General features: G+C 45.5%; 3 non-coding genes across 3 annotated transcripts; all 3 read right to left on the bottom strand.

The window, feature by feature from the left end:
• Positions 1-14,919: 14,919 nt before the first annotated feature.
• Positions 14,920-15,219, bottom strand: LOC146854426 (signal recognition particle RNA). Its single transcript, XR_014959205.1, has one exon.
• Positions 15,220-18,626: 3,407 nt separating this feature from the next.
• Positions 18,627-18,926, bottom strand: LOC146854425 (signal recognition particle RNA). Its single transcript, XR_014958887.1, has one exon.
• Positions 18,927-22,332: 3,406 nt separating this feature from the next.
• On the bottom strand, positions 22,333-22,618 carry LOC146854424 (signal recognition particle RNA). Its single transcript, XR_014958908.1, has one exon.
• Between the last annotated feature and the right edge of the window lie 2,835 nt (positions 22,619-25,453).

Here is a 25,453-nt window from a genome sequence, read left to right as displayed (position 1 = left end):
CAACATAAATACTAGTATTTAGAGAGTGAGAGACAGGTAGAGGGACAGAAGGGAAAGGAGAGTGAGAGTGAGAGAGAAGAGCCAGGTTAGGGCTGAGTTTCTCTTTATCTGCCAGTGACTCCCTGTAGAAGCTTGCCGGCACAATTTAGGCGGTCCTGTAGGCATCCCTTGTTATGCCGAGCCAGCCAATATTGAGAAAAATAGCATGGGTCACAATGATGGAACTCGTCTGCAACATCGGAAGTTTTAAAGTAGTATGGAGTGGGAGGGCTAGAAGAGTTACCATAAAGAATGAATACACGTCATTCTGTTCTCTAGCCTCAACAGCTGCAAGAGAGGAACTCCTGCTGGCCAAGAAGACCAATGTCAGTTCAGCTTGAACAGGTGAAAGCATGCCTGATTCTGCAAAGGTATGAGATTACACTTTTGCGTCAGAGGTGGTCAGGGGCTATTGCACATTAGGAAACCGTTTATTGAGGTCCAGTTGGATTACTCTATCTTCTACCACCTCAAAATCAGCTGCTCATGCAGTGTTCTATACCGATGAGCTATTTTGGTCCTCCCTGCCCCTTCCAGCTAGTGGGTCCCCTGACTAGGGAAAGTGATTCGAACAGATTTGCATATCTTTTCATAGGAGATTTCTTGACCTATTTTATACTGTGCCAAATCAAGGTAGATTGAGTAATGATCTTGACAGACCTATATTGGAGAACTGCAGTGTGAGAAAGTGGCTCTGTATATACTGTTCCCAAATAGGTAGAGGGTGTACAGAGTCCACAGTCCCCAGAGGTTTGGCAGAGGCTAAAGTTAGATATAACCTTACTCTCTAAAGTGGTAGCTTGGTCGAGCAGTAAGGCAGTATCAGAGGACAGTGTAAAGCATTTGTTGCACACACTCAGTCAGCAAATGGTCTCACACACTCAATAACTGAACTCTAGGCCAATGGTTTATCTACAAAAAATATATGCTTGTTTTATTTTAGAACCAACAATAGGTATTAAAATATACTTTCTCAGAATGAGATGCTTTATATAAATACTTTTGCAATATACAATTGACTTTTGTAGAAAGTTACAAGTGGTTGCAATAGGCAACAACATTTTAAACACAATAATGCATTGAGCTCAATGGAAGTTTCAAGTTATTTGCAACAGATTACTTTTAGGATTACTTTTGGATTTCCAGGACTGGATCCTAGATTCAGTCCTGGGTCAGTACTTGGAATCAAGTGATAAAAGTCGACTTAATTACTGTGATGATTTTTAGACAATATTTTGCTATTTTAAAAGTTGACAGAAAATTTTTCATAGAAAACAGTCTAAGATTCCCTATGGCAGAAAATTCAAGTTGCAGGTATAGTATGTTCTCGTTACTTTTGTAATCCAGTACTGGGTGCCTAGACTCAGTACTGGGACCTTTATCCAAAACAGGTAAGTAATTACGTTTTCAGAAATTATACGATTTTTAAAGAATATTTAAAGTTTGCAGAAATTGACACTTAGAAGTAATTTCACAGAAAAACAGTCAATGATTTCCTATGGGAGAAAATTGGGTTACTGGTAAGTACAGTTGTAAGTATTTTTCAGAGTCAGTGCTGGGCACCAAGATCCAGCACTGGGAGCTCACCTAATAGCCGGTGAGTATTTTCGTTTTCGTTACTCGGCTGATTTTTGGTGAATATTTTAAGTTTTGAAAAGTCCACACTTGGAAGAAATTTCAGGAAAAACCAGTCAATGTTACCCTATGGAGAAAATTGAGTTATCGGTTTAAAGGTAAGTACTCGACTGGCAGAGTTAAGGTTCTGGGCATAGACTCAGGCGTCTCCCAGGGTCAGGTAGGTACAGTTGGTTCACCCTCAGCGGCACAAGGGCGGCCGGGTGCAGAGAGAGTTAGGCCCAATGTTATCCTATGAGAGGTAGGGGGGCCTTGGTTGGTGGCTGCTGACTAGCAGGCCACGTGGCTGTGGGAGCTGGGCTCCTGGTCACTTATCCAGGGCAAGTGGGGAAGTAGATAGATGTAGAGGTTGCACTGCCAGGGCCACTCGGACGGCTGGGTGCAGGGTGCTTTTGAGCATTCGGGCGCTTAATTGATTTGAATGGGAAATCTCTGGTTTAGAAAAAGACTGCAAGCTCGGGGACGAAGATTCTTCAGGTGCCACCACCACTTCAAGAGGTAAGTTGGGTAGTTGGAGGATAGGTAGGTACCCCGGGATTGGGCACAGGGGGCCGCGGGGCGCTGGGTGCAGGGGTACCTTTTGGTGTCGGGAAATCTTACCCTCTGTTGATCGCGGTTGGGGGGGCACCAGGTTCTGAGGCTGCAGGCTTCTTCAGGAGTGTCGAGGGAGGTCCTTGGGTGCCGGACTCGGGGTCACAGTTGCCGTGGGGTCGTCCTTGTGGTCTTTGTTCACTCTGGCACAGGCCAGGCTTGGTGGGTGCAGAGTGTGAAGGGTTCGCGGTTCCGGGCTGCTGCCAGGGATTAGAAGTAGATTTGAGTAGAGCCTCTACCCATGGGAGTCCCAGGGGTTTAGAGTCAAAAGGTAGCCAGGTCCTCCAGGGTTTGTGAGGTTGCTGGCCACAAGAGATGCCGGGTTGGAGCAGGAGCAGGTTCGAGGGTCGACAGGCTGGTAGGGCTGGGGCCAAAGCAGTTGGTGTCTTCCTCTTCTTAGCAGCTGCAGGGCAGGTCTTCTTTCTTCTAGCTCTTCTTCGGATTTCGGAATCTGGAATCTGGGAAAGGAAGGTTCAGGGTGCCCCTAAATACTAGATTTAGGGGCGTTACAGGTAGGTGAAGGGCAGGGACCAATGGGTCCCTGTCCTGGGGTGGGTACATGCCGTCCACAGCATTGTCCCTGGCTGTCCCTGCTGAGCTTTACCTTGTGCCTGCCAGAGAGGCGTAGAGACTACTACACCTGGCGCCCCCTCTCTCCCGCCGCCGCACTCCTTCTTGTGTGGCCGCTGTGTGGAGTAACGGGGGAAGAACTACATTACCCAGACTCCCCGGACCCCAACATCCCGGAAGCTGCGCCAGGAGGCGCTTTAAAATCTGAACCATTCTCGGTGGAGCGGGTGTGCCGTCCACAGCATTGTCCCTGGCTGTCCCTGCTGAGCTTTACCTTGTGCCTGCCAGAGAGGCGTAGAGACTACTACACCTGGCGCCCCCTCTCTCCCGCCGCCGCGCTCCTTCTTGTGTGGCCGCTGTGTGGAGTAACGGGGGAAGAACTACATTACCCAGACTCCCCGGACCCCAACATCCCAGAAGCTGCGCCAGGAGGCGCTTTAAAATCTGAACCATTCTCGGTGGAGCGGGTGTGCCGTCCACAGCATTGTCCCTGGCTGTCCCTGCTCAGCTTTACCTTGTGCCTGCCAGAGAGGCGTAGAGACTACTACACCTGGCGCCCCCTCTCTCCCGCCGCCGCGCTCCTTGTTGTGTGGCCGCTGTGTGGAGTAACGGGGGAAGAACTACATTACCCAGACTCCCCGGACCCCAACATCCCGGAAGCTGCGCCAGGAGGCGCTTTAAAATCTGAACCATTCTCGGTGGAGCGGGTGTGCCGTCCACAGCATTGTCCCTGGCTGTCCCTGCTGAGCTTTACCTTGTGCCTGCCAGAGAGGCGTAGAGACTACTACACCTGGCGCCCCCTCTCTCCCGCCGCCGCGCTCCTTCTTGTGTGGCCGCTGTGTGGAGTAACGGGGGAAGAACTACATTACCCAGACTCCCCGGACCCCAACATCCCGGAAGCTGCGCCAGGAGGCGCTTTAAAATCTGAACCATTCTCGGTGGAGCGGGTGTGCCGTCCACAGCATTGTCCCTGGCTGTCCCTGCTGAGCTTTACCTTGTGCCTGCCAGAGAGGCGTAGAGACTACTACACTTGGCGCCCCCTCTCTCCCGCCGCCGCGCTCCTTCTTGTGTGGCCGCTGTGTGGAGTAACGGGGGAAGAACTACATTACCCAGACTCCCCGGACCCCAACATCCCGGAAGCTGCGCCAGGAGGCTCTTTAAAATCTGAATCATTCCCCGCGTCGCGGGCTCGCGCGCGGGCTAAGCCCGGGCAAAGGGCGGGCCGTCTACGGCCGTCCAAGGCCGAACAAGGCAGGGCTGGGCCATCCCTCTTTCGTTGGCTACCCAAACTTAACAACTCGTTTAAGAACCAGGTGACTGTCTTTTGTTCAATTCCATGCCTGGGCACAAGATACCTGCCCTTTGTAGCCGTTGACTGTTTTCCGTTTCTTCTGCAAGTTAACTCTGGGTCTAATTGTTCATTAGTGTTTTTACATTTGTGAAATAGAACATATAGTAACTCACTATGGCTACACAATCCACAAAAACAAGGTCTTCCCTGTTAGGTGGCTCAGTGAGGGGGACTCTAGACCATTTTATTACTAGGGCGGCATCCGTGTTAGAAAAAGAGATTGCCATCACGGAACACCGTCTCTCATTAGACCCTGTGTTCCAGAAGCGTTCTTCTTTGGGTCAAATTCAACAGGTTTCTTCTCCGCCAATCAGGATTTCGGATCCTGAACGACCTGCCGACTGTGGTCTTCCCGCGCAATTGTGTGATACACTGAATGTAATATCTATTTCGAATGAAACTGGGTTATTTTCTTCTAATTTGCGACCCTTAACGGGTACTTCTCCTGTGGACTCTTCCCCCACTCATATCGCCTCGACTTCTAAAGGGAATCCCGTTAAAAGAAGGCTCTCTAGTTCAAAGCCTGTGGCAAAAAAAACATATACTGCCCCAACAAAAAAAGGAGAAAAGTTCGCCACTTGGATGTGCCTAAAGCCATGCCCCAACCTATATTATCTCCCCCACGAACTAAGCAAGCAACTCCACCGCCACAGCTTCCCATGTTTCCTTTTTCTAATTCAATGTCAGATGTCGAGCGCATGGTGAGAGCTCTACTTTTACCTCTAGTAGAGAGAGTTAAGAACATTGAGACACAATTAACATCTTTGGAAGCATCTCATGCCTCCCTTATCTCACTAAATACTGATTTGAACTCCTACCTGCGTAAAAAATCTACTGAGGTTATTACACAGAGAGAATCAACCCACCGCCAAGAGGGATTTGAGAGAAGACCAAATTATTAACCCTGTAGCTCCCCCGGGTAACAATAGAAACAGGCAGCCCCCCCCAGATTATAAACTGGATAAAAGTTCCCATATTGACCTGCCCCCTGAAGCGGCTCCATATGTAGTGACCTTAATGGGGGTTCCTGTTCTCGCCCAGGGTAAAACTGAGAGCCACCAACAACTTAAAAACAAAGTAGTGTACTGGTTGACCCAAAATAGACCACTCCCTCCTGAAATTAACGGTGAAATATTACATGTTAGGAGACTGAATTGGTTGGGTCCTAGACCTAAGGACAAACAGGGCGATGTCATTATAGTCAATTTTCAAGATCGTAGGGTGTCACCATACATAGCGGACTGGTATACCCCGGGTAGGAGTCTGGGAATTACAACGGCCGATCTCAGCTACTTCTACCCCCGCTCCCTCTTGTCAAATCTTTCACTCTCATATCCACAACCGAGGGTTCCAACTGAGACATCTTATTCTACCATTCCAACATCAAATAGATATGCTATCCTATCAGGACTGGACGAACAGGATTGACTCCCCAACCATGAAATCATGACTGATAATTCCCCTATCATGACTGATACTTCTAACTTACATCCTGTAGAATTAAATTCTTTCGATACAGAAAACACAGGAGTTATACATATTGATCGACCAGATTACTCACCTGAATCTTCTTCTACTGATGTTTACCCTGGTTACGAGTCATATGATGCTTATAATGTGTCCTTAGTTTCCTGGAATGTAGCAGGATTGGCCGATAAAATAAGTGATCCTGCCTGGTTGGCATATGTTAAAAAATACACCATCATTTGCCTTCAAGAGACATGGATGGAAGACAACAGCGCATGTATTGAAGGATATCAAAGCTTTATCAGCCCAGCAGTTCCCTCAGTTAGAGGTAGGGCAAAGGGGGGGCTGGCTAATTTTGTTAATTTGGCTCTTTCCTGTGTTATACGTAACCAATATCACGCAAACAGAAATGTCCAAATACTTGATTTAAAGAGAGGCAAACGTGATTTGACCTTGATCAACTTTTATAATGCTACATCCAGTGAAGGGGATTGTAATATAATGTCTTTGAAAGATACGCTGGCAGAAGGCGCAGGTGTGATGTCACGCAATTTATTAATAGTTGGAGATTTTAATGTGCACCCCTGCGGTAACCCTCGAGATACCCCTATGGGGTCTCTAGGATGTAACAACGCGAACGGCTTTCATTTCAACCACACTAGATGTGGAACCCTCTTAAATGATTTGTTAAATGAAAATAATTTGTATGTAGCTATGTCTTTGGTACCGGAGGACAAGGTATATGACGTGCCAACTTTTAAAGGCTGTGCTCACGGGTCTTTTATAGACCATATGATATTGTCCGCTGACCTTACCACCCAGGCCTTTAGTTTCACTATTCAATCGAATATTTTTAGTGATCATAACCCCATAACTATTATATTGGGTGGTGGAATTTTTGAACTGCGTGGGCTCCGTGAAGATCGGGGAACCTTAAAATGTATTAATGGAAAACGTCGATTGAAGTGGAATTTAGATAACCATGATAACTTTTATAATGAAATTAATAAGTTATGTGGCCAGGAACTTGCGGCTTGTGTATCAACATCTATTTCTCATGAACAAACCTTAGCCTCATTTGAGGTCGTGGTGTCTATTGTAGGTTCCATGCTGCTAGTTCCAGTGAAGGGACAAACCAGAAATTACCCTAAATGATTTGACCACACCTGCTCCAAGGCAAGCTAAGACCTAAGAAAAGCATTGAAAATCATACCTAGGGACCCAGGCCTAATTAAAAATCTACGTGCGACTTATAAAAAAGCACTTGCCGGTCGTAAAAAGGAAATCAAGGCCATTACCTGGGATTCTTTGCTTGACCCCTCAACTCTGGGCAACAGCAGTAAATTCTGGGAAATTATTAATAAACCCCTATTTTACAACCCCAGTGATTCAGATCTAGGAACTAATATCCCAGAGGAGGACTGGGTTAATCACTTTAGTGTAATCTTTAAGAGTAATAAGCAACAAGCAGAATATGATTTTTTAACTATAAGGGCGAATCCTCTGTGCTTTCTGGATAACGAGGTAGAAAAGGCCATTCAAGGGCTAACTGGAAATAAGGCACCTGGACCGGATGGTTTACCTCCGGATCTTTTTAAATCTTGTACTTCACTTTGGGCCCCCGTACTAACTAAAGTAATAAATGCTGCCACGGTTTCGGGTTGCCCGAAGACATGGGGGCACTCGACAATTGTCCCCGTGTTTAAAAAGGGTGATCGCAGCAACCCATCATGCTACAGACCAATCTCATTGATAAATTCAGTAGCAAAGGTAGTGGGGGGTGTAATCCTGACTAGATTAACAACATGGGCCCAAGAGAATAAAATTCTGTCTCCAATACAATATGGATTCAGACCTGGTCACTCAACTGTGACCCAATGCCTGAATCTATACTTGATTACAGGTAAATATACTTTGGCCCGGAAGGGAACTATTCATCTGGCTTTTATGGACCTATCGTCTGCTTTTGATTGCGTGGATAGGGGTAAACTATGGGATATCATGTTAAAGATGGGTGTCGAGCAAAACCTAATCCATCTATTGGCTGATTTGCATTCTGACACAAGAGCGAACGTTCGCTACACCCAAGATTTGAAAGTGACTGGGGACATAAGAATTAATCGGGGTGTTAGACAAGGGTGTATCTTGGCCCCATTCCTCTTTAACCTGTATATCAACGAGTTAGAGGACTACTTGTTGAGATCAGGTACGGATTATCCTCATGTAGGTCTAAGAGGAGTTCCGGTTCTGCTTTATGCAGATGACGCCGTCCTGATATCAAGGACAGCGAACGGTCTCCAGACACTTTTAAATTCATTTTATCTTTTTATGGAGTCTCGAGGCCTCAGTATCAATAACTCTAAGTCGTTTGTCATGAAAATTGGCCATGGTTCGCGAAAACCAAATTCCTTTACTATAAATGGGGAAAAAATTCCAACATCTAAAACTTTCTCATATCTTGGAATTCTTCTCGATGACCAATTATCTTGGGGCCCAGCAGTCCATAAAAAAAAGGACAAAATGACTCGGGCCAACGCAGCCATATTAGGATTTGCGAGAAAAATGGGCAACAGCCCGGTGGCGGCCTTGCTTAAATTATACCAAGCAAAGAGCATTGCAGTTGCCTGTTATGGTAGTGAACTCTGGGGCTATAGCCAGACGCGAGACCTAGAGGTCACAGAAAATAATTTTTTAAAGAAGATCTTAAGGCTGCCTAGGGGCACCGGCAACTTCTCGGTTCACGAGGAGTTAGGTTTGCCCTTTCTAAGCGATAGACTAGCCGCAAATCCCATACTTTGTTGGATGAATTCTTGGTTGAATAATGACATACCCCTTACCAACGATATATTAAGAGAAGCCTTAACCTGGGATGGTAGATTCAAGGTCCCATGGCTGAAATATATAAAAGATTGTCTTACTGAACTTGGACGGCCAGCCCTGTTTTTAACCCCATCCACTATAACAAAAGCTGATGTCACATTTGTAAAAAAAGCATTTCTTACAACCAGGTACCTTGCCCGGGAGGAGGCCGAGTTTATGAAATGTAGTGTCAGGAAACACGCTCTACTTAAAACATGCTTACATTTGGAACCATATCTCTCATGGCCTATATCTGGCTACGATCGATTTTTGTTGACCAGGTTCCGATTTCACCTGTTCCACCTCCTACTGGCTGTACCAAGAGGGTCCCATCGTGGACAAGTGCTACCTGCTTGCGGCTGCGACGGAAAGTCTCCGCAAGATCTGGAGAACTTTTTATTCTTTTGTCCTTATTATTCAGTACCTCGATGGCTATATCTAAAGCCTTGTTTAAAGAAACTAAATTTCACACAGATTAAACCAGCACTTTATAAATAATCCTAGATTAATGATAATTGGCGACTTTAACTTCTGGCCTTCTGATCCCAATGAATCTCATCTCTCCCGTGAATTTACAGATCTTCTTTTGGGTCTCAATTGCACCCAACATGTTTGCACTGCTACTCATATTAAAGGACACATCCTTGATCAGTTATGGACAGCTAATCTGTCCATCTCCTCTTTATCTATTTCCCCCTGCTCCTGGTCTGACCACTACTCTATCCAATTCTCCTTGGATCTACCTCGACCAGTTAAACTCCCAATCTTGGAAAAACTGTTAACCAGAAACTGGAGCCGAGCAAGTAAAGAGGAGTTTTGCTCCTTACTCTCCGCCTCCTTGCCCATGGATACTAGTTGCCTTAACACTCAAGAAACGGCTATCCATAACTGGCTATGTGCGGCCAGTAATACCGTTGCCCCCTGCAAATTCTCCATCGTTAGGCGGCCTCACGACGCCCAGAGGTGGTTTACAGAGGATCTTAAACAAAAAAAGCTTCTCCTCAGACAAGCAGAGCGTAGGTGGAGACGTAGCTACTCTACTAACACAAAAGATACCTTCACTAAACTGCTAACTGCCTACAAAAAAGCCATTCTAACAGCCAAATCCTTGTACTTTTCACAAAAAATCACTAATTCATCTACTACGACCAAAGATATTTTTTCCATTGTTAACGAATTATCTCTTCCTGATAGAGTCACTATTAAATCAGCACCGACCCAGGATTTCTGTGATGCTCTTAATAACTTTTTCATCCAGAAAATCTCTACCATCAAGAAGAGTATCCCTCCGTCCATCCCCCAATCAGTTTTGGGGACCTCACCCAAAAATACTCAGTTCCTTGATTCTATTCCCCTGATCTCCAAAGAAGAGTTCTTTACACTTCTTAAAAAGGTCAGCTCGGGCTCCCCTTCAGACCCTTGCCCTCCCCCCTTCCTCCAAGATGCCTTTCTCTCTTATCCCGATCCCCCGCTTGCGTTTCTTAATAACTCATTACAAACAGGAGTTGTCCCCACTTCCTTTAAAGCTGCTGAAATTATTCCTATCCTGAAGAAACCCCAAGCTGATCCTACCAATCTCACTAACTACCGCCCCATCTCTCTCCTTCCCTACCTGAGCAAAATCTTGGAAGCCCATGTGACACAATGCCTCAGTTCTTTTATTGAACATTCCTCTTTTCTTGACCCTCACCAGGCCGGTTTTAGGCCTGCGCACTCTACAGAGTTGGTCATCCTCGCTGTGATGGATGAACTTCGCAGGGGAGCTGATAACAATCTCTCCCAGGCCCTCGTCCTTTTGGACCTCTCGGCAGCCTTTGACACGGTCGATCACAAACTTTTGATCGACCGTGTCAGAGATGCTGGCATTCAGGGCACTGCTCTAAAATGGATCTCCTCATTTTTGGGGGACCGCTCGCAGGCCGTTCGCCTTGCTACCTTCTCAGCCAAAAAAACCACTCTAACCTGTGGCGTCCCACAGGGCTCTTCTTTATCTCCTTTATTATTTAATCTATATATGGCTCCCTTAATCTACTCACTTCGTAATTTTGAAGTAGTCTGCTTCAATTATGCAGACGACCTTCAACTCGTGTTTAACATCAACCCCACCACTGCGTCTGTTTCCAGCTTCCAGGCCACTTTGTGTTTTATCAGGGATTGGATGAACACCAGCCAACTAAAACTCAACCCTGATAAGACCGAGCTGGTGTTGACCGGCCCCTCGAATCCCTGGAATGACAACTTTTGGCCCCCTTCGTTAGGAACCTCTCCTACACCCTCCAAATCGGTTAAGAGCCTTGGGGTAGTGATCAGTAATGATCTGTCTTTGAAGCCCCAGATTGGTGCAGTTACTTCCTCTTGTTTTTTCCATCTGCGTAGAATCCGGAAGATTGCTAGATTTTTTACCACCGAGGCCCTTACTGTGATACTTATGGCCTTAGTCATCTCTCGGATTGACTATGCCAACTCGCTTTATGTTGGCATTCCTATCTATCAACTTCACCGTCTTCAGTTAGTCCAGAATCAGGCTGCACGTCTTATTACTCACCAATCTCGTACTCAACACGTCCGCCCCTTGTTGAAACTTCTTCATTGGCTCCCAGTTGCCAAACGCTGCTTGTTCAAATTGGGCTGTACCATCTTTAAAGCCCTAACTGGTAGCGGGCCTGTTTTCATTTCTTCTCTAATCACTCGCTACCTCCCCTCGCGTGCTCTCCGCTCGTCTCAGGCCAACCTCCTCACCCCCTCCCGCTTTAACCGGAAAAAACACGGCGGGCTTAGTTTCTCTTACTTAGCACCACACACATGGAATTCCCTTCCTACTGAACTCAGACTTGAAATATCCTATCCTCACTTTAGATCTCTCCTCAAAACTCTCTTATTCGTTCAAGCCTACCAGTAACCTCTCGATCTAGTACGATATTGCAATAGCGCCATGAAACCTTTGGTGTACGTGCGCTCTAGAAGTTCATTTAACATAACATAACATAACATTTATTCCCTTCAACTTTTGAACTGTGATTGTACTTTATATGTAAGCAGTTTTTTAAAACTAGCTATTACTTTCAGGAAAAGTATGGAGGGATAATTATGCTGTTTTTATTGTCCTATTCCCTAATGATTTTTAACTTTGAACAAATTATTTATATTCTTAACCTAATTAGCCTGCTAGATGCCTTTACTCATTTTGTTTACATAGTTCGCCCATCATACATAAGTATTGGACAGCTTTTTTAAACAATTTATCTGTGTAATGTTTATCCATGTATTGTGCTTTTATGATTGTTAAATCTTACAATCGAATAAAGTTATTTGAAAAAAAAAAAAAAAAAGGTAAGTAATTACCTTTTCAGAAATTATACGATTTTTAAAGAATATTTAAAGTTTGCAGAAATTGACACTTAGAAGTAATTTCACAGAAAAACAGTCAATGATGTCCTACGGGAGAAAATTGGGTTACTGGTAAGTACAGTTGTAAGTATTTTTCAGAGTCAGTGCTGGGCACCAAGATCCAGCACTGGGAGCTCACCTAATAGCCGGTGAGTATTTTCGTTTTCGTTACTCGGCTGATTTTTGGTGAATATTTTAAGTTTTGAAAAGTCCACACTTGGAAGAAATTTCAGGAAAAACCAGTCAATGTTACCCTATGGAGAAAATTGAGTTATCGGTTTAAAGGTAAGTACTCGACTGGCAGAGTTAAGGTTCTTGGCATAGACTCAGGCGTCTCCCAGGGTCAGGTAGGTACAGTTGGTTCACCCTCAGCGGCACAAGGGCGGCCGGGTGCAGAGAGAGTTAGGCCCAATGTTATCCTAGGAGAGGTAGGGGGGCCTTGGTTGGTGGCTGCTGACTAGCAGGCCACGTGGCTGTGGGAGCTGGGCTCCTGGTCACTTATCCAGGGCAAGTGGGGAAGTAGATAGATGTAGAGGTTGCACTGCCAGGGCCACTCGGACGGCTGGGTGCAGGGTGCTTTTGAGTATTCGGGCGCTCAATTGATTTGAATGGGAAATCTCTGGTTTAGAAAAAGACTGCAAGGTCGGGGACGAAGATTCTTCAGCTGCCACCACCACTTCAAGAGGTAAGTTGGGTAGTTGGAGGATAGGTAGGTACCCCGGGATTGGGCACAGGGGGCCGCGGGGCGCCGGGTGCAGGGGTACCTTTTGGTGTCGGGAAATCTTACCCTCTGTTGATCGCAGTTGGGGGGGCACCTGGTTCTGAGGCTGCAGGCTTCTTCAGGAGTGTCGAGGGAGGTCCTTGGGTGCCGGACTCGGGGTCACAGTCGCCGTGGGGTCATCCTTGTGGTCTTTGTTCACTCTGGCACAGGCCAGGCTTGGTGGGTGCAGAGTGTGAAGGGTTCGCGGTTCCGGGCTGCTGCCAGGGATTAGAAGTAGATTTGAGTAGAGCCTCTACTCATGGGAGTCCCAGGGGTTTAGAGTCAAAAGGTAGCCAGGTCCTCCAGGGTTTGTGAGGTTGCTGGCCACAAGAGATGCCGGGTTGGAGCAGGAGCAGGTTCGAGGGTCGACAGGCCGGTAGGGCTGGGGCCAAAGCAGTTGGTGTCTTCCTCTTCTTAGCAGCTGCAGGGCAGGTCTTCTTTCTTCTAGCTCTTCTTCGGATTTCGAAATCTGGGGAAGGAAGGTTCAGGGTGCCCCTAAATACTAGATTTAGGGGCGTTACAGGTAGGTGAAGGGCAGGGACCAATGGGTCCCTGTCCTGGGGTGGGTACACCCCCTATCCTGCCTCTCTCCTGTGGGAGGAGGGCAGTAGCCTAGTCCTTATTGGGCAGGGCTTTCCATCTTCAAGATGGCGAGAGCCCGGAGATGTGCTTCACCTCGCCTCCCCCACCTGAGGGGTGGGGTTGGCAGGCTGGCACATCCCCTGTCCTTATTTGGGGTTTCCGGCCAAGCTTCCCGCCAGAGTGGGGGGTTGCAGTGGCCTGGGGAAGCTCACAGAGGCGGCATGCCTTTGAAGCTTCCCCCTGCCGATCCTGGGGGAGGAGATTTAGCACCTCGCCCAGGATGTGCATTGTTGCAGGCCCAGGAGAGCAGGGGCTCTCCTACCCAGGGGTCCAGCAACATGTCTGCAGTGTGGCAGCCTGGGCAGTCTCAGAACAGACATGGGTTGTAGGCTAGGTTTTAGGGGGCATATCTAAGATTCCCTCTGGGGTGCTTGGTACATTAAATCCCACACTGGCATCAGTGTGGGTTTAATATGCTGAGAAGTTTGATACCAAACTTCTCAGTCTTCAGTGTTGCCATTATGGTGCTGGGAAGTTCGTGTTTGACGAGCTCTCAGCACCATGTACTCTTAAATGGCAGCACTGCACTTACAGTGCCTAGGAATGTACCTGGGTACTGTAGGGGCACAGGGCTCCTGCTCCTGTGCCCACACCATTGGTATAGGGCACCCAGCTAGAGGGGTGGCTGATGTATGCCATGGCAGTGTAGGTGGTGGGCATGGCACACAGGGATGTGTGCCATGTCGACTCTTTGTTTTGTCTTGTACCCAGACACCCAGCCTGCAAGGGCAGTGTGTGTGTGTAAGGGTACAGGGCCTCTAAGGGTGGCACAATGAGTGCTGCAGCCCTTAGAGGCCTTCCCTAGTCAGAAGGCCCTGGGTACCCAGGGTACCATTTACCAGGGGCTGACATGTGGCCAGGGTTTGCCAATTTGTGTTTTGTGTTTTTAGGGAAGGAACATACGCCCTGGGCACCTGATTGGCAGGAGTCCAGGGCACACTCAGTCAAAGTACATTCAGCAATTCAGCAAAAAGTGGGGGCATACCATGCAAGAAAGATGGCACTTTCTCACATGCAGCGCCTGTCAACCTTCTCCTTATGCTGGGATTTTTAAACAACATCAACATTTAAAAGTATTAAACCAGTAAGAGTTAGCTGGAGTAAGGCCAGAGGCTCCAACGTTTGGGAGTTGCACAGCCCTCAGTCTTTTCATGTTTCGCTCAAAGAGTGAAGGGCCCTGTCATTTCTCCTTCTCATTCACATATGAAAAGAATGAGGGCTAATCAAAACATGAATTAGAGCTGGACGCAGAAATACAGCAGAAGGGCCAGCAAGCGCATTTCTAAGTTGCTCTATGAAGGATGCTTTTGTACTTGACAGATCAGTTTAATCCTACAGGTGCTCTAAAAGGAAGAATGCATTTGAGTCATCCTTGCTGAAAATCACACAGCCATTTATTCTAGGCTGCACTGAGTTTTCAGTCCTCTCCGCCTGCTAGCTTGTTGTTGCAATATGTCTCAATTCTGGAGAATTGTCTGCTATGCTGAAATGCGTGGCCCAGTTCAAATGTTCATCATATTTCCTGGAAAAATATCAAAAGGAAAACAAAGATTTGGTTTTGGGAAAATAATTTATTACACCTTGTAAAAATCAAAACTTTCACATTTGAGTCAAAAAAGAGAGGCTAGGTCTCACTATTTTGCTCAGGCTGTTTAACACGTACTGCTCACAGGTGCTGTCCTGCTACCAATGGGCATGGAAGCTTTGGCCTGCTCTGTTTCCAGCCTGGGTCGGTGCACCTCTCGTTACACAACCTGAAATTCTAGAGCTCCCTCTAGAACACCATATTGATGCCCAATGCAGCATGGACACCTGATCAACACAGCTGAGTGCAGCCCAGAAACCCTGAGCTCAAGCAATCCACAAGCCTCTGCCTCCCAAGTAACTAGGACAACAGGCACACGCCACCTTGCCCGGCAAACACTGCAGCTGTCCTAATGATGAAATGCATTCCATAAGTAAGGATAATGATAAAGTAAGGTGGAATGAATTGATGGTTTACAAACCATGTTTCAAGAAAATCAATTTCACTATCCTTCAAAGAAAGGAAAAAAATGTCTTATCAAGAAGCATTGTGAATATGGGAAGGGCCTTTAAAAAAGATGTGGAGTTTCCTAAAGTAAAAAAGAGGGTTGAACTGATTGAAGGGAGAGAGGAAGTAGGGTCGGAAAGATTGTGACGGGGAAGTGAATACAACATAAATACTAGTATTTAGAGAGTGAGAGACAGGTAGAGGGACAGAAGGGAAAGGAGAGTGAGAGTGAGAGAGAAGAGCCAGGTTAGGGCTGAGTTTCTCTTTATCTGCCAGTGACTCCCTGTAGAAGCTTGCCGGCACAATTTAGGCTGTCCTGTAGGCATCCCTTGTTATGCCGAGCCAGCCAATATTGAGAAAAATAGCATGGGTCACAATGATGGAACTCGTCTGCAACATCGGAAGTTTTAAAGTGGTATGGAGTGGGAGGGCTAGAAGACTTACCATAAAGAATGAATACACATCATTCTGTTCTCTAGCCTCAACAGCTGCAAGAGAGGAACTCCTGCTCGCCAAGAAGACCAATGTCAGTTCAGCTTGAACAGGTGAAAGCATGCCTGATTCTGGAAAGGTATGAGATTACACTTTTGCATCAGAGGTGGTCAGGGGCTATTGCACATTAGGAAACCGTTTATTGAGGTCCAGTTGGATTACTCTATCTTCTACCACCTCAAAATCAGCTGCTCATGCAGTGTTCTATACCGATGAGCTATTTTGGTCCTCCCTGCCCCTTCCAGCTAGTGGGTCCCCTGACTAGGGAAAGTGATTCGAACAGATTTGCATATATTTTCATAGGAAACTTCTTGACCTATTTTATACTGTGCCAAATCAAGGTAGATTGAGTAATGATCTTGACAGACCTATATTGGAGAACTGCAGTGTGAGAAAGTGGCTCTGTATATACTGTTCCCAAATAGGTACAGGGTGTACAGAGTCCACAGTCCCCAGAGGTTTGGCAGAGGCTAAAGTTAGATATAACCTTACTCTCTAAAGTGGTAGCTTGGTCGAGCTGTAAGGCAGTATCAGAGGACAGTGTAAAGCATTTGTTGCACACACTCAGTCAGCAAATGGTCTCACACACTCAATAACTGAACTCTAGGCCAATGGTTTATCTACAAAAAATATATGCTTGTTTTATTTTAGAACCAACAATAGGTATTAAAATATACTTTCTCAGAATGAGATGCTTTATATAAATACTTTTGCAATATACAATTGACTTTTGTAGAAAGTTACAAGTGGTTGCAATAGGCAACAACATTTTAAACACAATAATGCATTGAGCTCAATGGAAGTTTCAAGTTATTTGCAACAGATTACTTTTAGGATTACTTTTGGATTTCCAGGACTGGATCCTAGATTCAGTCCTGGGTCAGTACTTGGAATCAAGTGATAAAAGTCGACTTAATTACTGTGATGATTTTTAGACAATATTTTGCTATTTTAAAAGTTGACAGAAAATATTTCATAGAAAACAGTCTAAGATTCCCTATGGCAGAAAATTCAAGTTGCAGGTATAGTATGTTCTCGTTACTTTTGTAATCCAGTACTGGGTGCCTAGACTCAGTACTGGGACCTTTATCCAAAACAGGTAAGTAATTACGTTTTCAGAAATTATACGATTTTTAAAGAATATTTAAAGTTTGCAGAAATTGACACTTAGAAGAAATTTCACAGAAAAACAGTCAATGATTTCCTATGGGAGAAAATTGGGTTACTAGTAAGTACAGTTGTAAGTATTTTTCAGAGTCAGTGCTGGGCACCAAGATCCAGCACTGGGAGCTCACCTAATAGCAGGTGAGTATTTTCGTTTTCGTTACTCGGCTGATTTTTGGTGAATATTTTAAGTTTTGAAAAGTCCACACTTGGAAGAAATTTCAGGAAAAACCAGTCAATGTTACCCTATGGAGAAGATTGAGTTATCGGTTTAAAGGTAAGTACTCGACTGGCAGAGTTAAGGTTCTGGGCATAGACTCAGGCGTCTCCCAGGGTCAGGTAGGTACAGTTGGTTCACCCTCAGCGGCACAAGGGCGGCCGGGTGCAGAGAGAGTTAGGCCCAATGTTATCCTATGAGAGGTAGGGGGGCCTTGGTTGGTGGCTGCTGACTAGCAGGCCACGTGGCTGTGGGAGCTGGGCTCCTGGTCACTTATCCAGGGCAAGTGGGGAAGTAGATAGATGTAGAGTTTGTACTGCCAGGGCCACTCGGACGGCTGGGTGCAGGGTGCTTTTGAGCATTCGGGCGCTCAATTGATTTGAATGGGAAATCTCTGGTTTAGAAAAAGACTGCAAGCTCGGGGACGAAGATTCTTCAGGTGCCACCACCACTTCGAGAGGTAAGTTGGGTAGTTGGAGGATAGGTAGGTACCCGGAGATTGGGCACAGGGGGCCGCGGAGCGCCGGGTGCAGGGGTACCTTTTGGTGTTGGGAAATCTTACCCTCTGTTGATCGCGGTTGGGGGGGCACCTGGTTCTGGGGCTGCAGGCTTCTTCAGGAGTGTCGAGGGAGGTCCTTGGGTGCCGGACTCGGGGTCACAGTCGCCGTGGGGTCGTCCTTGTGGTCTTTGTTCACTCTGGCACAGGCCAGGCTTGGTGGGTGCAGAGTGTGAAGGGTTCGCGGTTCCGGGCTGCTGCCAGGGATTAGAAGTAGACTTGAGTAGAGCCTCTACTCATGGGAGTCCCAGGGGTTTAGAGTCAAAAGGTAGCCAGGTCCTCCAGGGTTTGTGAGGTTGCTGGCCACAAGAGATGCCGGGTTGGAGCAGGAGCAGGTTCGATGGTCGACAGGCCAGAGGCTCCAACGTTTGGGAGTTGCACAGCCCTCAGTCTTTTCATGTTTCGCTCAAAGAGTGAAGGGCCCTGTAATTTCTCCTTCTCATTCACATATGAAAAGAATGAGGGCTAATCAAAAAATGAATTAGAGCTGGACGTAGAAATGCAGCAGAAGGGCCAGCAAGCGCATTTCTAAGTTGCTCTATGAAGGATGCTTTTGTACTTGACAGATCAGTTTAATCCTACAGGTGCTCTAAAAGGAAGAATGCATTTGAGTCATCCTTGCTGAAAATCACACAGCCATTTAATCTAGGTTGCACTGAGTTTTCAGTCCTCTCCGCCTGCTAGCTTGTTGTTGCAATATGTCTCTATTCTGGAGAATTGTCTGCTATGCTGAAATGCGTGGCCCAGTTCAAATGTTCATCATATTTCCTGGAAAAATATCAAAAGGAAAACAAAGATTTGGTTTTGGGAAAATAATTTATTACACCTTGTAAAAATCCAAACTTTCACATTTGAGTCAAAAAAGAGAGGCTAGGTCTCACTATTTTGCTCAGGCTGTTTAACACGTACTGCTCACAGGTGCTGTCCTGCTACCAATGGGCATGGAAGCTTTGGCCTGCTCTGTTTCCAGCCTGGGTCAGTGCACCTCTCGTTACACAACCTGAAATTCTAGAGCTCCCTCTAGAACACCATATTGATGCACAATGCAGCATGGACACCTGATCAACACAGCTGAGTGCAGCCCAGAACCCCATAGCTCAAGCAATCCACAAGCTTCTGCCTCCCAAGTAACCAGGACAACAGGCACACACCACCTTGCCCGGCAAACACTGCAGCTGTCCTAATGATGAAATGCATTCCATAAGTAAGGATAATGATAAAGTAAGGTGGAATGAATTGATGGTTTACCAACCATGTTTCAAGAAAATCAATTTCACTATCCTTCAAAGAAAGGAAAAAAATGTCTTATCAAGAAGCAGTGTGAATATGGGAAGGGCCTTTAAAAAAGATGTGGAGTTTCCTAAAGTAAAAAAGAGGGTTGAACTGATTGAAGGGAGAGAGGAAGTAGGGTCGGAAAGATTGTGACGGGGAAGTGAATACAACATAAATACTAGTATTTAGAGAGTGAGAGACAGGTAGAGGGACAGAAGGGAAAGGAGAGTGAGAGTGAGAGAGAAGAGCCAGGTTAGGGCTGAGTTTCTCTTTATCTGCCAGTGACTCCCTGTAGAAGCTTGCCGGCACAATTTAGGCTGTCCTGTAGGCATCCCTTGTTATGCCGAGCCAGCCAATATTGAGAAAAATAGCATGGTTTACAATGATGGAACTCGTCTGCAACATCGGAAGTTTTAAAGTAGTATGGAGTGGGAGGGCTAGAAGAGTTACCATAAAGAATGAATACACGTCATTCTGCTCTCTAGCCTCAACAGCTGCAAGAGAGGAACTCCTGCTGGCCAAGAAGACCAATGTCAGTTCAGCTTGAACAGGTGAAAGCATGCCTGATTCTGCAAAGGTATGAGATTACACTTTTGCGTCAGAGGTGGTCAGGGGCTATTGCACATTAGGAAACCGTTTATTGAGGTCCAGTTGGATTACTCTATCTTCTACCACCTCAAAATCAGCTGCTCATGCAGTGTTCTATACCGATGAGCTATTTTGGTCCTCCCTGCCCCTTCCAGCTAGTGGGTCCTCTGACTAGGGAAAGTGATTCGAACAGATTTGCATATCTTTTCATAGGAGACTTCTTGACTTATTTTATACTGTGCCAAATCAAGGTAGATTGAGTAATGATCTTGACAGACCTATATTGGAGAACTGCAGTGTGAGAAAGTGGCTCTGTATATACTGTTCCCAAATAGGTACAGGGTGTACAGAGTCCACAGTCCCCAGAGGTTTGGCAGAGGCTAAAGTTAGATATAACCTTACTCTCTAAAGTGGTAGCTTGGTCGAGCAGTAAGGCAGTATCAGAGGACAGTGTAAAGCATTTGTTGCACACGCTCAGTCAGCAAATGGTCTCACACACTCAATAACTGAACTCTAGGCCAATGGTTTATCTACAAAAAATATATGCTTGTTTTATTTTAGAACCAACAATAGGAATTAAAATATACTTTCTCAGAATGAGATGCTTTATATAAATACTTTTGCAATATGCAATTGACTTTTGTAGAAAGTTACAAGTGGTTGCAATAGGCAACCAAATTTTAAACACAATAATGCATTGAGCTCAATGGAAGTTTCAAATTCTTTGCAACAGATTACTTTTAGGATTACTTTTGGATTTCCAGGACTGGATCCTAGATTCAGTCCTGGGTCAGTACTTGGTATCAAGTGATAAAAGTCGACTTAATTACTGTGATGATTTTTAGACAATATTTTGCTATTTTAAAAGTTGACAGAAAATATTTCATAGAAAACAGTCTAAGATTCCCTATGGCAGAAAATTCAAGTTGCAGGTATAGTATGTTCTCGTTACTTTTGTAATCCAGTACTGGGTGCCTAGATTCAGTACTGGGACCTTTATCCAAAACAGGTAAGTAATTACGTTTTCAGAAATTATACGATTTTTAAAGAATATTTAAAGTTTGCAGAAATTGACACTTAGAAGAAATTTCACAGAAAAACAGTCAATGATTTCCTATGGGAGAATATTGGGTTACTGGTAAGTACAGTTGTAAGTATTTTTCAGAGTCAGTGCTGGGCACCAAGATCAAGCACTGGGAGCTCACCTAATAGCAGGTGAGTATTTTCGTTTTCGTTACTCGGCTGATTTTTGGTGAATATTTTAAGTTTTGAAAAGTCCACACTTGGAAGAAATTTCAGGAAAAACCAGTCAATGTTACCCTATGGAGAAGATTGAGTTATCGGTTTAAAGGTAAGTACTCGACTGGCAGAGTTCAGGTTCTGGGCATAGACTCAGGCGTCTCCCAGGGTCAGGTAGGTACAGTTGGTTCACCCTCAGCGGCACAAGGGCGGCCGGGTGCAGAGAGAGTTAGGCCCAATGTTATCCTATGAGAGGTAGGGGGGCCTTGGTTGGTGGCTGCTGACTAGCAGGCCACGTGGCTGTGGGAGCTGGGCTCCTGGTCACTTATCCAGGGCAAGTGGGGAAGTAGATAGATGTAGAGGTTGCACTGCCAGGGCCACTCGGACGGCTGGGTGCAGGGTGCTTTTGAGCATTCGGGCGCTCAATTGATTTGAATGGGAAATCTCTGGTTTAGAAAAAGACTGCAAGCTCGGGGACGAAGATTCTTCAGGTGCCACCACCACTTCGAGAGGTAAGTTGGGTAGTTGGGTAGTTGGAGGTAAGGTAGGTACCCCGGGATTGGGCACAGGGGGCCGCGGAGCAGGGGTACCTTTTGGTGTCGGGAAATCTTACCCTCTGTTGATCGCGGTTGGGGGGGCACCTGGTTCTGAGGCTGCAGGCTTCTTCAGGAGTGTCGAGGGAGGTCCTTGGGTGTCGGACTCGGGGTCACAGTCGCTGTGGGGTCGTCCTTGTGGTCTTTGTTCACTCTGGCACAGGCCAGGCTTGGTGGGTGCAGAGTGTGAAGGGTTCGCGGTTCCGGGCTGCTGCCAGGGATTAGAAGTAGATTTGAGTAGAGCCTCTACTCATGGGAGTCCCAGGGGTTTAGAGTCAAAAGGTAGCCAGGTCCTCCAGGGTTTGTGAGGTTGCTGGCCACAAGAGATGCCGGGTTGGAGCAGGAGCAGGTTCGAGGGTCGACAGGCCAGAGGCTCCAACGTTTGGGAGTTGCACAGCCCTCAGTCTTTTCATGTTTCGCTCAAAGAGTGAAGGGCCCTGTAATTTCTCCTTCTCATTCACATATGAAAAGAATGAGGGCTAATCAAAAAATGAATTAGAGCTGGACGTAGAAATGCAGCAGAAGGGCCAGCAAGCGCATTTCTAAGTTGCTCTATGAAGGATGCTTTTATACTTGACAGATCAGTTTAATCCTACAGGTGCTCTAAAAGGAAGAATGCATTTGAGTCATCCTTGCTGAAAATCACAGAGCCATTTATTCTAGGTTGCACTGAGTTTTCAGTCCTCTCCGCCTGCTAGCTTGTTGTTGCAATATGTCTCAATTCTGGAGAATTGTCTGCTATGCTGAAATGCGTGGCCCAGTTCAAATGTTCATCATATTTCCTGGAAAAATATCAAAAGGAAAACAAAGATTTGGTTTTGGGAAAATAATTTATTACACCTTGTAAAAATCCAAACTTTCACATTTGAGTCAAAAAAGAGAGGCTAGGTCTCACTATTTTGCTCACGCTGTTTAACACGTACTGCTCACAGGTGCTGTCCTGCTACCAATGGGCATGGAAGCTTTGGCCTGCTCTGTTTCCAGCCTGGGTCGGTGCACCTCTCGTTACACAACCTGAAATTCTAGAGCTCCCTCTAGAACACCATATTGATGCCCAATGCAGCATGGACACCTGATCAACACAGCTGAGTGCAGCCCAGAACCCCTGAGCTCAAGCAATCCACAAGCCTCTGCTGTTGTAGGGATTCTGCGTATGCACAGAACTATGCGCAGGAAACCAGAACCTTAGAGAATTGTGGTGTACCAGAAACTCCCCTCAGAACTAAGAACCCCTTATCCGACTAGCTTAGTGTCACATTCGTTATCCGAGATTTAGCTCGGCGGTCCCAATGTATAGACAACCCAGAACATGCGACTTAGTTATTCTCAGGAATGGTGGGAACCCGAAATACCCGTTTGCACATATATATCAGTCCACAACAGAATAACTAAGACACAGTAAAGTTTAAAGAATTTATTCATAAACCTCGAGTCCTGTTATACTGTACTTTGGCTAACATAAGCAGACAAATGGTTAAGATCATTACCATTAACATTGTTACAATTCCATAGAAAATGAAAGGAGCGATCATATTAATAATGACAGTGGAAAACAACCACCCTCCTTTCTCTAGCAACTAATAAAATATTATTAGACTATTAGAAGGTCTCATAGGCTTGCATAGGGGACCCCATACCGTATAGATCAGCTTAGATGGATCACATCACAGGATCAGCTCAGTGTTCTCTGCAACAGCTCTTCTATCGAATGCCTAACAATATGCTGCGCTGTAATATTAAAGCCCTCAACTTTCTGGTATTTGCAGCTGCGTGCATGTTGTGACTAAACAGTGGTATGATCACCCTGAACACAATCAGCCGGCACCGTCTAGTGTCCTAGAACAGTTCTTTACTCGATGTACAGACCAAGGGCACTAACAACTGTTAAGGATGTATAAATAACATTCACTTGAGACAAGAGCGAGTCTGCATTTCTCAAATGAATAACATGTAACAACAGTGTTGGGTGCAAAGGCAGCAAAAGCAACAAGATGGCTTTCCAACAGCTAACGTGATTTAGCTAACTTAGCACTTGTAAATAGGGAGTGGCCTAAAACCACGTGACATCCCCCTTTGATCGAACCACTGTACAACCAGGGGAGAATATTTTAGCAGAACGCAGAGTTCAAGACCAACGATGCAGACTAAAGAGCTTGAAATATGAGTTCTGAAAAAGAGAGAGAAAAAGTTTCGAAGAAAAGATAGTGGAGAAAAAAATGTAAAGAAACAATCCATCGTCCAGAAAGGCTAACGATCGTTTGTGAGAAGATAGAAAAAAAAAATTCACTCCATTGAACTCGCCATCCGGCAATCAATTCAGGAAAGTATAAGCAGCATATGCAGCCGCAGCTTCCAGTAGAAAATCATTTGAAACATCCGCAAAATTGGCTGTCATCCAATTCAGCAAAGAAAAAGAACACACGAGTTCCACAGGGAAATGAGCATCAAGCACTTCACGTGGACAAGAAGCAGGCATCTCGATGTAACTTCGTGCCAGGAAGTCAACTGCTGCTTTCTCGATATCCCATAATCCAAGGACTCCATGCGCTGCACCCAAGGCCATAAACCCGACTCCAGAACAGTCAAACTCATGAACCACTAAGGGATACATCAGTCGATCAAAATCCAGGTCAGGTGACACCAAGTTTGACAGACACATATCCAGAGCCCATTGGAACGGACATTCGAGACAGTGAAAGACAGGCTGTACACACGTGAAAAACGGGGAACAACCTTTACAACGCAACTTTTACAACGCACTACACTTACAACGCATTTTTTACAACGCACAATCCATTACAACGCATGACATTACAACGCATGACACTACAACGCATTTTTAAAAACTACCTTTACAACGCATTCCATTACAACGCATACTACCATTACAACGCATACCATTACAACGCATAATATAGTAATTTTTACCCCTATACTATCCAACACTTACCCTACTGTTGCACCCCCTGGAGTTAGAATAGTAATTTTTACCCCTATACTATCCAACACTTACTCTACTGTTGCACCCCCTGGAGTTAGAATAGTAATTTTTACCCCTATACTATCCAACACTTACCCTACTGTTGCACCCCCTGGAGTTAGAATAGTAATTTTTACCCCTATACTATCCAACACTTACCCTACTGTTGCACCCCCTGGAGTTAGAATAGTAATTTTTACCCCTATACTATCCAACACTTACTCTACTGTTGCACCCCCTGGAGTTAGAATAGTAATTTTTACCCCTATACTATTCAACACTTACCCTACTGTTGCACCCCCTGGAGTTAGAATAGTAATTTTTACCCCTATACTATCCAACACTTACCCTACTGTTGCACCCCCTGGAGTTAGAATAGTAATTTTTACCCCTATACTATCCAACACTTACCCTACTGTTGCACCCCCTGGAGTTAGAATAGTAATTTTTACCCCTATATTATCCAACACTTTCCCTACTGTTGCACCCCCTGGAGTTAGAATAGTAATTTTTACCCCTATACTATCCAACATTTACCCTACTGTTGCACCCCCTGGAGTTAGAATAGTAATTTTTAACCCTATACTATCCAACACTTACCCTACTGTTGCACCCCCTGGAGTTAGAATAGTAATTTTTACCCCTATACTATCTAATACTTACCTTAAATGCAATTTAATATTATGCGTTGTAATGGTATGCGTTGTAAAGGTAGTATGCGTTGTAATGGAAATGCGTTGTAAAGGTAGTTTTTAAAAATGCGTTGTAGTGTCCTGCGTTGTAATGTCATGCGTTGTAATGGATTGTGCGTTGTAAAAAATGCGTTGTAAGTGCATGCGTTGTAAAAGTGTGCGTTGTAACGACATACATCCGTGAAAAACGGGAACCGGAAGGATAATCCATAAGCGACACTCAAGGTAGCTAGTGGTAAAGTCCCATAGGATTCCCACATCCGGCTACGCAGATGGAACAGACTGAATCCGTGGTCTAGTAGCGCAAGTCGTGCATCCATAGCGTAG

The sequence above is a fragment of the Triturus cristatus genome, chromosome 4_1 (assembly GCF_964204655.1).
Source record: "Triturus cristatus chromosome 4_1, aTriCri1.1, whole genome shotgun sequence".
NCBI classification, from domain to species: Eukaryota; Metazoa; Chordata; class Amphibia; order Caudata; family Salamandridae; genus Triturus; species Triturus cristatus.
This window is presented reverse-complemented; position numbering and strand designations above follow the sequence as displayed.